This window comes from Pleurodeles waltl, chromosome 3_1 (genome assembly GCF_031143425.1).
Source record: "Pleurodeles waltl isolate 20211129_DDA chromosome 3_1, aPleWal1.hap1.20221129, whole genome shotgun sequence".
NCBI classification, from domain to species: domain Eukaryota; kingdom Metazoa; phylum Chordata; class Amphibia; order Caudata; family Salamandridae; genus Pleurodeles; species Pleurodeles waltl.
In genome coordinates, this window is record NC_090440.1 from 283,626,916 (window position 1) to 283,639,248 (window position 12,333).

The 12,333-nt window shown below is 46.1% G+C and overlaps 1 protein-coding gene across 1 annotated transcript in view; it reads right to left on the bottom strand.

Annotated features, from left to right (window-relative positions):
* Window positions 1-9,915, bottom strand: part of CGNL1 (cingulin like 1) — a 485,508-nt gene extending 475,593 nt beyond the window's left edge. Inside the window, exon 1 of the mRNA XM_069222401.1 lies at window positions 9,737-9,915. The gene's annotated coding sequence lies outside the window, so the exon portion shown is untranslated. The remainder of the gene's footprint in view (window positions 1-9,736) is intronic.
* Window positions 9,916-12,333: the final 2,418 nt, after the last annotated feature.

The following is a 12,333-nucleotide window of genomic DNA, read 5'->3' on the forward strand; positions in this document are numbered from 1 at the left end:
TCTGAACTGCTGCATGATAAAATCTGCTGCTTAAGCACACTGGCCCTCATCAGTAATTCTATTGTTGGCCTTCATTACAAGTGGCCTGAATAAAACCCCTCTCTAATTCTGAGGGGTAGGGGACAGAGATTACATGTTTCTGGTGAACAACATACGGGTCTCTGACTTATCTTGAGACTGAAAATGAAAAGAAAAGTCGGGAAGGAAGGCAAGAAGAGGGAAAAGAGGAAAGGGTTGGGGAACAGTACACAGGCATGAAGACAAGGTCACGGGACAAAAAGGTGTGAGTTCTTCCCCAGTTGAACAAAATAATGTGGGCAATATATCCAATAAGGTTTTGACATCTAATATGTTAATGCTTTTGAACAAGGGATTAGGTTTTTGCCCCACTAGTAAAGGAGATATTTGTAAATTGAAAGTGGATTTGTTTAAATTTATAAGGAGGCTAAAACTTAAGAAATACTTTGAAACAAATATTGAATCTGTTGATGTGGAGACAGTGTCATCTCACAAAATATTGCAGAGTACATTTTCAAAACAAGACATATGTGATACAGTTGCTTTAATGTCTATTACAGATTACGAGGAATATCCAACCACCATATCCAGAGTGTTACAAGAACTAAATGTGGTATCAGATTTGCACATTACTAGTGGGCTTAGGCAGAAATCCACTTGGACACCAAGACAGGTTATGGACAATAATATTGATGTATTTTTCAAATTAGTATGGAAAGATTTGGAAAAATATGAGTTGAACAAGAAACGAACGATTACATAACTTGCAATTCAAGGAATATCATGCATTGATGACTTTGATGCAGGAAGAGGAGTTGATTATTAAACGAGCAGATAAAGGTGGAAACATAGTGGTTATGAATCGTGTGGATTATGAAAGAGAAATATATGCAAAACTATGATACTAACTGTTATGAGAAAGTGAGATATAACCCTATGATGTGGTTATCGAGTAAGATTAATGGGTTACTGAAAATTTGGCATGAAAAAAGGTTTATTGGATGATGAGGAGTACACATATTTACTGGTGAATCGCCCGAAATTTCCATGTTTATACATGTTACGTAAGATACATAAAGAATGTGAGTTTCCCCCAGGGAGACCAATAATGTCGGGCATAGGAGGTCCCACAGAGAGGATTTCGGAGTTTGTAGATATATTTTTACAACCGTTTGTAACCAATCTTCCTTCGTATATCAAAGATACGAAACATATATTGAGTTTGGTATCGGATATTCAATAGGAACCTAACATGTTGATGGTAACATTGGATGTGGTGGCTCTATACACCAGTATCAAACATGAATCAGGTATTCAAACAATCAAATATATGTTGAACAGGAGATCAGCCAGTTGAATGGAACATACTGAAGTGTTATTGCAAATGATAAATCTCATCCTCAATCATAATTATTTTCTTTTAAGAAACGATTGGTTTAAGCTGAAACAAGGAGTGGCGATGGGGTCGAGATTCTCTCCCTCATATGCAAACTTGTTTATGGGGTGGTTTGAGGGAAGATGGCTGTGGGGTCTTGGGGCAGCAGAACGGCAGACACACATCCTGTACTGGGGCAGATACATAGATGATTGCTTTATGATATGGAATGAAGAAAATTTGAAGAAATTCTGTGACCACTTAAACAGCAAAGAGGTAAACATCAAGTTCACATATAGATACAGTTCAACCTGTATTGATTTTTTGGATGTGGAATTATATGTGGAAGACAATAAGATTGAGAGTAGACTACATCGTAAACCAACAGCTTGTAATACATTATTACACGCAACTAGTGCGCACCCAAACCAGATAGATGCGATACCGTTTGGAGAAATGGTTAGAGCAAGATGAAATTGTAGCAAAGATACAGAATTTTACAATTGTATTGAAGATATGGGGAAAATAATTATTGTCAGAGGATATCGCGAGGAAATTGTTAGGAAATCTCAGCGTAAAGTTTCTACAATAGCGCGCTCACACACATTACAACATCACAAAATGACGAAAAAACGGGAAGAATAATAAAGATAAAATGATGGGAGAATTTGTTATTTAACATAATATATATAGTGTAGAATAGGACTAATTTAAAGCATAATGGGTGCAGCTTAACACTTATTTTGATGATTAAGTAATAGGCAAGTTCATATATTGTACAAAACATCACAAGAAAGGGAAGTTAAACTAATACAATCTGCATTCTAGCAGACAGATTAGTGTATGATAGATGAGGGTTCAGAGCGTGCGCACAAACGCGCAATAGTGTTAGGAATTAGTCTGTCCTCTATGTTTACGGTAAGAGAGGGTGGGCTTATATACGCCAAAAGAGAGAATGGCCTCTCTTTAGAGGAATCGGCGTACTCGCTGACTTCACGGAAGCTGAATACAGGCACGGGGTCGCGCGGATATGTAAAGGGATCAATCGGACGGGTAGGCATAAGGAAGTTATTAATCCCTACCTCCTGTTACAGGATACGCTTCTTTCGTGAGATTCTATTGGGGCATCCAGGTCAAGATTAAAGATATTAAACAAACGCAGATAGCCAGGTAAGCGTTACAAAGCAAATTTTGCTTCACCAATTAGCTATCAGTGACACAGGATAGAACTGATGACATAATATATATTTTATAATTACAGATGGCAAATGGCACCGCAGTATCAACAATATAAACTATTAGAACAACAGATTTTGATAGATGTGATTGACATTGAGGGATCAGGTACCGAGTCTCTACATTGGCACGATAAAGGGAGATTATGATCAGCTCACCATTAAGCATGGGCTTTTCACATGATATTCCCTATAGGAAAGGGTTTTATTAATAAGACTGTTACAACTCTGAGATGTTCACGGGGGTTTTAAAGACCTAGGGGTTTAAAGACAGAGGTTTTATGGTCTATAAAATATGAGGGGTGATATCTATATAGGTTGTTTCAAATCACAGTTCGCATCTTTTGTTTTTGTAACAATCATCGAGTCACTTTGCATGACAATAGGTGATGGTAATGTGAAATTATAATTGGTACGCGGATTTTAAAAAATGTATGTTGGACACTGTTTGTTGTAGAAAGTCCTGAGGAAGTCAAGGAGTAATCTTTAGACGAAACACGTGTTGACTGGGACTGGAACGGGTGCAATTCTGGATTAAAGAATTTTAAGAACAATAAAGAAGATTATGAGTCAAACAATGGAGCGTTTTTTGAATTAAGGACTTTTGAATATTTAATGTAATACTAAATCAATACTGTTTCTAGGTTAAGGCGTGTGCCTTTCATCGTTTATATATATGTATACACACACACACATATACATACACCACATATTTCCTTGTCCAGTATAAAAGAAAAGTCAAGACACAAACGAGCAGCTGCAAAATATATTGACAAAAACAGAAACGGTCTTCCTCCCTAAATATATGTGATAGCATTTGATGTTATTACTGGGTTTGTTGGGGGACTTATCCGAGTGATTGGCACAGTCTGAACAATTATTGATACTATTTCGATTGAATTGAAGAAGAGCGCCAAGTACTCCACAAAAATCTCCCATTGGTAGCGGGAGTATACCTTGAGACTGACTCTAGTACGTTTTCTCCGGTTTCTCAATCTGAGCAGCAGTATTCCGCCTGTACTCATAATTTTGCTGAGGCTCCCGTTATCGGATCAATCTGATTTTAACTGCCCACTTGCAATGAGGACTTTAAACTGCGTTAATGCACAAAGGACTTTAACACCAACTCTTTAAACAAGGCAGAAGAACAACAAACACACTAAAACCGGAAAAAAAAGTTTTCAAACCAGTTATTTAAGCCAGTCCAGTAGGTGCCATACCCTTGAAACCAATGGACAAGTTGACAGTATCATGGACATATTCCAAATTGGCCTGGAGCCTATCGAGTTTGCATCAGTGGCATAACAAAGGCCCCCGAGGAGGGGTCGAGCTCCAGGAGGCCCCCTCAGCACAGCGTCTGGCTCAAGTGAGTTCGGAGGGGGCCCCCCCTCCATGTTTTTTCCATGAAGGGGGCCTCCAGGTTTGTTACGCCACTGGTTTGCACAGGGGTGCCCGAAATCCGCATCCCATAACTTAACAATACAACTTATTCTTTGAGTCTCTTGTGCTGCGCAATGATTGCGCGTGAAGCTGTTCTTACAGAAACCAACCAGTATCGGCGCTCACTCATTAGAAAGGTATTAGTGTGTACTTATATTGTCACACTGGTTCGTGGCCCCCATCTTCGAGTATGCTGATGCCAACAATAACGCTCTGCTATGTGGGTGGAACAGACTGAGTAAACTGCTAAGCATCACTGTACACCCTTTATGGAAAACAAACTGTTAATTAGTCCCTGCTGACTGCCACGGGAACCAGTTTCACCACGTGACCACAAGGTGCATCCCTGTGGCACAAAACAGGCCAAAGCCAATTCTAATTACCGAGCTGCCAGGCTTCCCTAAACACAGCAGCAAACCTCAGAGAACACCTGGCAAGCCTCAGCTCAGCCAGCCTGTGCAAACGGCGATCAGAGCACGCGCAGAGGTGACCGACAAACAAACACAGCATGGCAACGAAACGCGAGCTACAAGTCGGCGGGCATTTCTATAGCTATGAATTGGTAAGAAAGAACAGGAATGGAGGAATTGGAGTTGATTCGAAGCTGAAATGCCATTGTGGTAACCGCTGTGCATTAATTCCCATTACGTTAGCAGGTCATATTAGATGCTCCTAATAACAGTCTAAGTACATGTGACTCTAGCGCCCAGATGCTCCCAGCCACCACTAGCCAGTGTCAGTGGGTGCAATCACAGAAGTAACACTTACAGCTATTATAAAAAATGTCGCGCTTGTTTTATTTCGTGGCACTGTACTGATTACCCATTTTAATACAACATATCTACTGATAGCAGTGCTTTAAATAGGCCGGCACTTTTTTATTTTGAGGGGGCGAGTACCTGCACTTCTCAGTAAAAACGTAATACTTTTCATTTGAGAGTACCGGCACGTCTCGGAAACAAGCATGAACTCTGAGACAGAGTACCTGCACTTCTATTGTTCCATTTCAATTACTGACTGATCGTGCAAGCAATGCAAACGCAATCAAACATTTACTGAGCTCCCATCAGCAGTTGCCATCGGGCATCCGCTTCACCCAGCCCCAGGTCAACAATCAACACTATATGCTGGGTCTAGAAGGCCAGAACTTTAAAGGGGAAAAGAAAATCCTCACGGCCAAGAATCCCATGTAATGCTGGCTAAAAAGCCTGGGTGACTGAGGGTGGACGCTATGACGTGGGATTAGCCTGCAGCTAGCTGCCACGGACTCCTCACAGTGGTTCGGCGGTTCGATAGAGCTCTCTGAAATTGCCGAATTAACCCACTGAGCTGTGTTTTGTGCTGACCTGATGTCCCGCTTTACCAGGACAGACTCCGTTTTCTACGTGCTGTCCTGGCAGATTTCAATAAATTTGGCTCATGCTCCGGTTTTCAAAGAGGGTGAACTGAAAGCACTGGGAGGAAGCGTTTGTGTTCCAAAGCAATTGTTATAAGAAAGTGAATTAATGAGCAGGTCAAATACCCACATTTAAACAAAATGATTTTTATTCCCTTAATACCTCGTGGTCTGTGTTACTATGGTGAATGAGCGCTGTCATTCTGCGCCCATCGGATGTAAAATTGTGGTCCGTCTATTTTTGTGAAATGCTCCGGTTTTTTGTGTACACAGTCTGGTCAGTCTCGCTATCTTAGCTGGTCACAGGGCCGACTCTGGGTGCAAACTGTCATAGGTCATCCATTAATGGGGGCGACAGTACTTATGACAAACTTTCAAGTGTTGCCGAAGGTGACACCTTGTCTCCTCCCAGGCCAGGAACATCCCAGGGAGGAAAGCAAGGGAGGAGATGACGAGGCTCTGCGAGTTCAAGAATGTGAGGCACTGCTAAGGAATGTCTGTGGGATTCCAGCACCATCCGCGCCCAGTTGGGCCTGGAAATGTCTTGATGTGCCGGGAAACGCCAAACCCAATGGCGTATGTATCGACGGTGCGGCAGTGGGGCCCCCATGCGAGGGGAGCCCACCTCACCCCAAATACAGCTATCTTTAATTAACTTTTTCAAGGGCGGGGCAGTTTCTTACCTGGCATTATGGCCTCTGACACTCTTGTCACGTCACTGCCCGCACCATCAATGCCCCCCATGGCCTCAGCTGTCAATCAGGAAGCACGGACCAGCAGGATGCCCTCCCGCTGCCCCCAGGTCGCAGAGGCACCATTTGCCGGTCCCTCCACCGGTTCCCAAGATTAACACAACACAGATGCTCATAAACAGCAGATGGACAGATGACACCCCTCCCCCAAGGTCAGGGACAGGCCTGTCCGGTCTAAGAAGCTAGGAGAGCACGCGTTCCCATGCGCTCTGAAAGGTTATTAGTGTGTGCCCACCCCCGGAGCGAGGGAGGTCTCCGCTCTGTGGAGAGCCCTCCTGCCGCACCCACCCTGGAGGGAAGGCAGGTCTACCCCGCACGTTTTACTCCCACCTCCCATTGACACTGAACGCACACAGCACATGCTGCGCTGAGTAAACAGACCGGGTCAGCCGTACCCAGCGGCGGGCGCAGCATGGGCATCACCCCCCCCCCCCCCCCCCCCCCACACACACACACACACACACACGCATGCCTTGTTATGTACACAAACAGCGAGCAAAGTCCCACGCCAGGGCCTGACCAGCACAGCACCGGTCAGAGAGGAGGCAAACACTGCCTCATCCAGGCTCTGTATGCCAAGCGCTATGCGGCGCCGAGCTCGTGAAGAAAATATATCAACTGTTGCCACTCCGGGTATCTCTTTCACCTAGAGAGTCTGGATAAAAGTTTTAATAGCTTGCTAAAAGGGTCAGCACTGTCTTTTTAAACGTGTGGCAGAGCACTCACTCCCTTCTATGAAAGAAGTAACCCAGGCACGACGAAAAGGGTCTTTGTTGCCCTATTAACATATCCTACGCACACCAGTGACATGCTGAGAAGTGCCTGCATAACCAGAGCGTATGAGACAAGCAGATAGAAAATGACATTTCAACAAAGATACTGCAGCGAAGTGGTGACCTCGCCCTACTTAAAAGCACTGCAGCGTGACAGTGCCAGGGCTGGTCCATTTAGAAGCCCTCGTTAAAAACATCAGTACACCGCCACATAAACTACGGCGATCCTGCTGACAAGTGACAGTATTGGCTCGTTACGGTAATGACACACAAGGGCCGGCACTACCCCCATTAAACATACTGCAGCCCCGTTCAGAGGGGTATACCAAGTGCTGCATCCTGAAAGGTATTTCTGACGATAAGAGCTGCCACCGAGTCTTTTGAAAACCGTATTAGTGCAGTGCTCGGGGTCTATCAATGCCTCTCTGTTTAAAGCGCCGTTTCCTTGAAGTGCGGGGTGGGCTGTCGGCCTCTGCCGGTGACATTGCTGGGCTCCCTTCTGGGATGAATAAAAGTGCCGGAGAGGGAGGGCTGCGCACTCCCCTTCAGCTCTGGGATTGCTCGGGCAGTAAGCCGGACCAAGGTCACTCCTCGGACACCCCGCGTAGGAAGCGTCACTCTTGGAACAGCACACTATAGCCCGAGGGACAGGAGCCGCTTCACAAGGGGGCGATCGGTGCAGAAACGGAACTCACATTGTATACACGGAGCACGTCGAACATAAGGGGGTGGGGGTCTATGGAACGCGCTGTACACAGCAAGCACACATACACATCGGCCGCACGTTCCAAGTGCACCCAGTTCCTCAAACGCTGTCGGCCTGCAAGGGCACAGTGTCCGCTGCACTCGGCAGGGGTGCAGGACTTAATGAAACACCGCACGGGACAACACAAGCACTTCTATGCCGGACCGCTGCTGTACCTTTAAAGTGCTGGTGCATCAGGCCCTTCTCGGCAGTCATCATGCTAGACATTCGTGAAGGCAGTCTCAGCGGGTCTGCTGTTATATGTCCCGCTCCTCGACGGGACTGCAGCTACATGTTTAAAGTGACAGCAAAAGCACTTCTCAGCAATTATCCTACACAGCTGAAAAGGACGTTTTAGCACTTCTCATCGGGACTGCTGTTGTACGCTTAAACTGGTAATACAGGCACTTCTCACCTGTCCGCATACACCTTAGATCCCAGGGCTTGTCATCGGGACTACTGCTGTGTGTTTAAAGTGCTAGTGCAAGCACTTCCCAGCAGTTATCCTAGGCATCTGATAAAACAGTCTCAGCACTGCACTGCCGAACAGCTGTTGTAAGCTGAAAGTAGTAATACAGGCACTTTTCACCTATCCTGCTACACCTAAGGTTATTTGATAAGGAAGTCTCTGCACTTCTGAGAGGGACTGCCGCTGTAGGTTTAAAGTGGTAATCAAAGCACTTCCAAGCTGCCCTACTATAGTTCAGGTTCACGGATAAGAGTTCCCCAGCACTTCTGCAATATTTAAAGTTGTGGTTCAAGCACTTCTCCAATGTTCTTACTGTACGTCCTATAAGGCACTTCCAGCATTTCTCACCAGGACTGCTGCTGTACGTTTAAAGTGTTAACATAGGCACTTCTCACCTGCACTGTTATGCCTCAGGCCCACTGATAAGGCAGTCCCAGCGGGTTGCTTCTATATGTTTAATGTGGCGGTGCAAGCATTTCTCGGGTGCAGTGGCGTAGGGTGGGTTGTCAGCACCCGGGGCAAGGCAAGTAATTTGCGCCCCCTAACCCGTGGATTTTAGCACTAGCGAGTGCGAGCGCGCCCCCCCCCCCCCTCCTCCCCCCAGATGTTGCGCCCGGTGCGGCCGGCCCCCCCTGCACCCCCCACGCTACGCCACTGCTCGGGTGCCCTGCTATACATCTGATAAGGAAACACCAGTACTTCTCAGGAGGGACTGCTGCTCTATGTTCAAAGTGGTAATTGAAGCACTTCTCAGCTGTCCTGCTACACAACACTTCTCAGCGAGGCCGCCATATGCTTGGTGGGATAGCTCAACTAAGTCTCGCTTGAGCTGCCATATGTTTGATGGGACGGAAGTGAGCCAGCACTGCTCAGCAGCAGTAGCATACAGCAGTGTAAATACTTCTCAGTATTGATGCTACACACTAACCCAGCGCACATCTGAGCAGGGTTTTTATACATAGGACAGACAGAGCCAGAGTGCCAGAAAATGTGCGAAATTGAAAGCCGTGGAAACACAAAAAGACAAATGGGTGTTTATTGTATACTGAATATGTGTCATTATTTCGATGGGACAGTGTTAGAACTTCAGCACGGGTGTTAAACGTTTAGAATGGTAATACAAGCACTTCGCGCAAGAGTTTTGCACCATCGTGACTTTACCAGCACTTTTAGGAAGCACTGCTATTAGTGCGGGGCAGTACGTGCACACCCTGCAAACAAGCAGATAATGCAAGATTATGTACTTCATTCACATTTCAGGGGCTGCAGAAGCCTGCATCAGCTACAGCACGACGAGAGCCCTACGGCAGCACAGTGAAGTTTGCCCGAGACACCTGCACACAGCACCGTGTATCCACAGATTGGAAAAGCCCCATTATCGAGGCATCCTGAAGACGCTTCTAACACATTCAAGTTTAGCAGCGGAAGGTGGAGCTCGCCGTGCGGCACAGGTGCCTGTTGTAGAAGAAGGACAGGTGCGCGCTTGGTATTTGTCTTCTCGAGTACTACTCGCAGCGCAGGGCAAGCTCCTACCTGATGCCAGACCGCTGCCTCCCACCTGACGATCCTAGCGGGGTAATCCCATGCCTTCCCCGCGGCTGCTGCAACTTCCCTGCCCGAGCCACTGGAGAGCACCTCCGAACTGCCCGAGTCCCGGGTACGGGGCGGGGCTCCTGCAGGAGCCTGTGCCGAAGCCGCCCATTGGCCAGAGTGGAAGTGTGGGATGGATTCCAGCGTCTAGGGAGGCACATAACGGCTGCGCCCATTGGTCGCCAGTATCCGTTCCGCCTACCTCGGAGATTTCATGCTCCGGGGCCACTCCTTGCTCTCATAAACAGTTTTCTTTCGCAGGAATGTTACAAGCTTACCAATTCCCAAACTCTAAAAGAGGCGGCGTGCGCCGCTTCACCGGACCTGCCAGAAATCATTAGCATTATTTTAGTTTATGTTATCAAACACGCGTTTGCATGGCCTTTTATTTTTTAAATATGCCCGGCGCTGGGAAACCTCATATAAAACCACAAAGGTACCTGCCGGCAACTCAACATTTTTGGGTGACTTTCTCATCATAAGGAAGGCTCTTTTTTTTTTTTTTTAAAACGCCTAATATATTTTTTCACCCTTTTAAAAATGTGTCCCGATTTTCCACTAGGAAGACCGCGATCGTGATTCATTGCACTGTATGGAAGTGAGAATAGTACCGTGATTGCATTTCAATGGCGCTTTATACTACAGATGCCCGACTGGCCGCTGAACATTTTGTTGTTAAAGAGTACGCCGTTATGTACATGTTAATGAAATTGGACGTACTACCAACATTGACTACTAAGATGGAATTTCGTTTTCAACTAATGTATTGTCATAAATAGAAGCAAAATGATTGTATTTGGGGAAGCTGTAAAATGAATACAGTGAGATATGAAAAGTTTTGTTTAAAGATGGTTCAGTTGTTTATTAAAGTGGAATTCCTTAAAGACACCTCCAAACTAAAGACTTTCATCTTGAAATAGAAATAAGCCAGTTTGTATTGCACTGGCACAGGCTGCTGGTTTACGTCACCCGGTGACAGATACCTGGGAGTTTTCAAGGTGAACGTACACCGGCTGTATTTAACAGCTTTATTGTCCTATCGCTTTACACTTGGGCAAAGGCCGTCCCCGAAAGGGGCATCAGGGGCGGTGCAATAACATCTGCGGGAGGTCCGAAAATTCCAATGTTGGCAGCTGTAGAGAGCCAAACAACAAAGGGGAGGGAGGCGTCTCCCCCATCCCTGTTCTAAAAAGCCACCAAGCTTGGCGTGAAAATGATGGGCAAATCAGGTCCCCAATAATTTTCTGACTCGCCCCCCACCCCCTCTCCCCATGGCGCGCAATGCTGCACCTTGGTTGGGGGGGTCTAGAGGTTAAAAAGACAGCGCTGGCCCTGGAAATGGTCTATTTGTCGGGGGGAAGACAGCGTGGCATGGTCCTCAAGCAAGGGGGAGGTGGAGAGCCAGGAGCAACGCAATCTGGGCCCAGGAGAGGTCAATGGCGTGGGGGCTACCATCACCAATGGCAGCGTGGAGAAACATAGCCTTAACAGGGCAAGCTCCAAAATCTTACGCAAGGCCCCTCACCAGGGCCTCCGTCAATGGTCACAAGAGCAACGGGTTTGGCAAGTCTCCTCCCATTGGAAGCGAAAGAAAGGATTTGGAGGAAAGAGTTTACTGACATTTTAGGGTCGAGCCTGCGTTGCTTGCGCTCGCGCATGCGTATCGCAGCAAGACACTTTAGTTATTAGAAAAGGGCTCAGAGCCCTGTCGACATCACGTCAGTGTTTTTCATTGGTTCATGGACTTGCCTATTAAAATCCGCTTGCTTTCATTAGTCGAAGGCATGCACACGTCATGCCTTTTCCGGTGGCTAGCCCTCCTTGAGCGCATCAACCAAGTACAGAAAACATGCGAGGCTCGCTGTTTTCTGTCCGGCTCGTGGACTACTTTTTCCTCTATTTTACTAGCGCGATTTCGCTTGGCAGAAGTCGAGCGCTTTACACAGTTAATTGCACTTTTTCGTATTACGTACATAAATACACTTTTGCTGATAGGTGAAAAGTCGGGTTAGGAGTTTACAACGCTATCAGCTCTAACATGAGCAAACGCAAGACCCGTTGCATTGCAAATGCTTGTTTTATACTGTTAGTAATACTGTTAGAGGGCTTAGACCTCACATAATTTGACAAGAAAGAGGAAGACAGGAGAGAGAGGAAAAGGGTGAAAAAGGAAAGGAATTTTGATAATTGGATCAATGCATTCAGGGTAATGACATGCATTATTGTTGAAAAGGTCTTGCATCGCACAGCTGACCTCTGGCTCTATGAGTCCAAAATACATGAGGCACACACGCCATGGTATGGTTGGATTATGACAAGGGCTTTAGAACACAACATGCAGACACACCGTGATATGGAATGGGATGAGAAGGATGTATCCTGGTCCATCCAAAAGATGAACGTTGTTAAAGGAGGTAACAGGTTGGGCAGAAAAAGGTGAGTAGCCCTTTCAAGTACCCTCTTGAGTGGGATGCAAGACAAACAGAGCACATTCTTCAAGCCTAACTCATACACCAGCTTGAAATCAGTGACAGACGGGG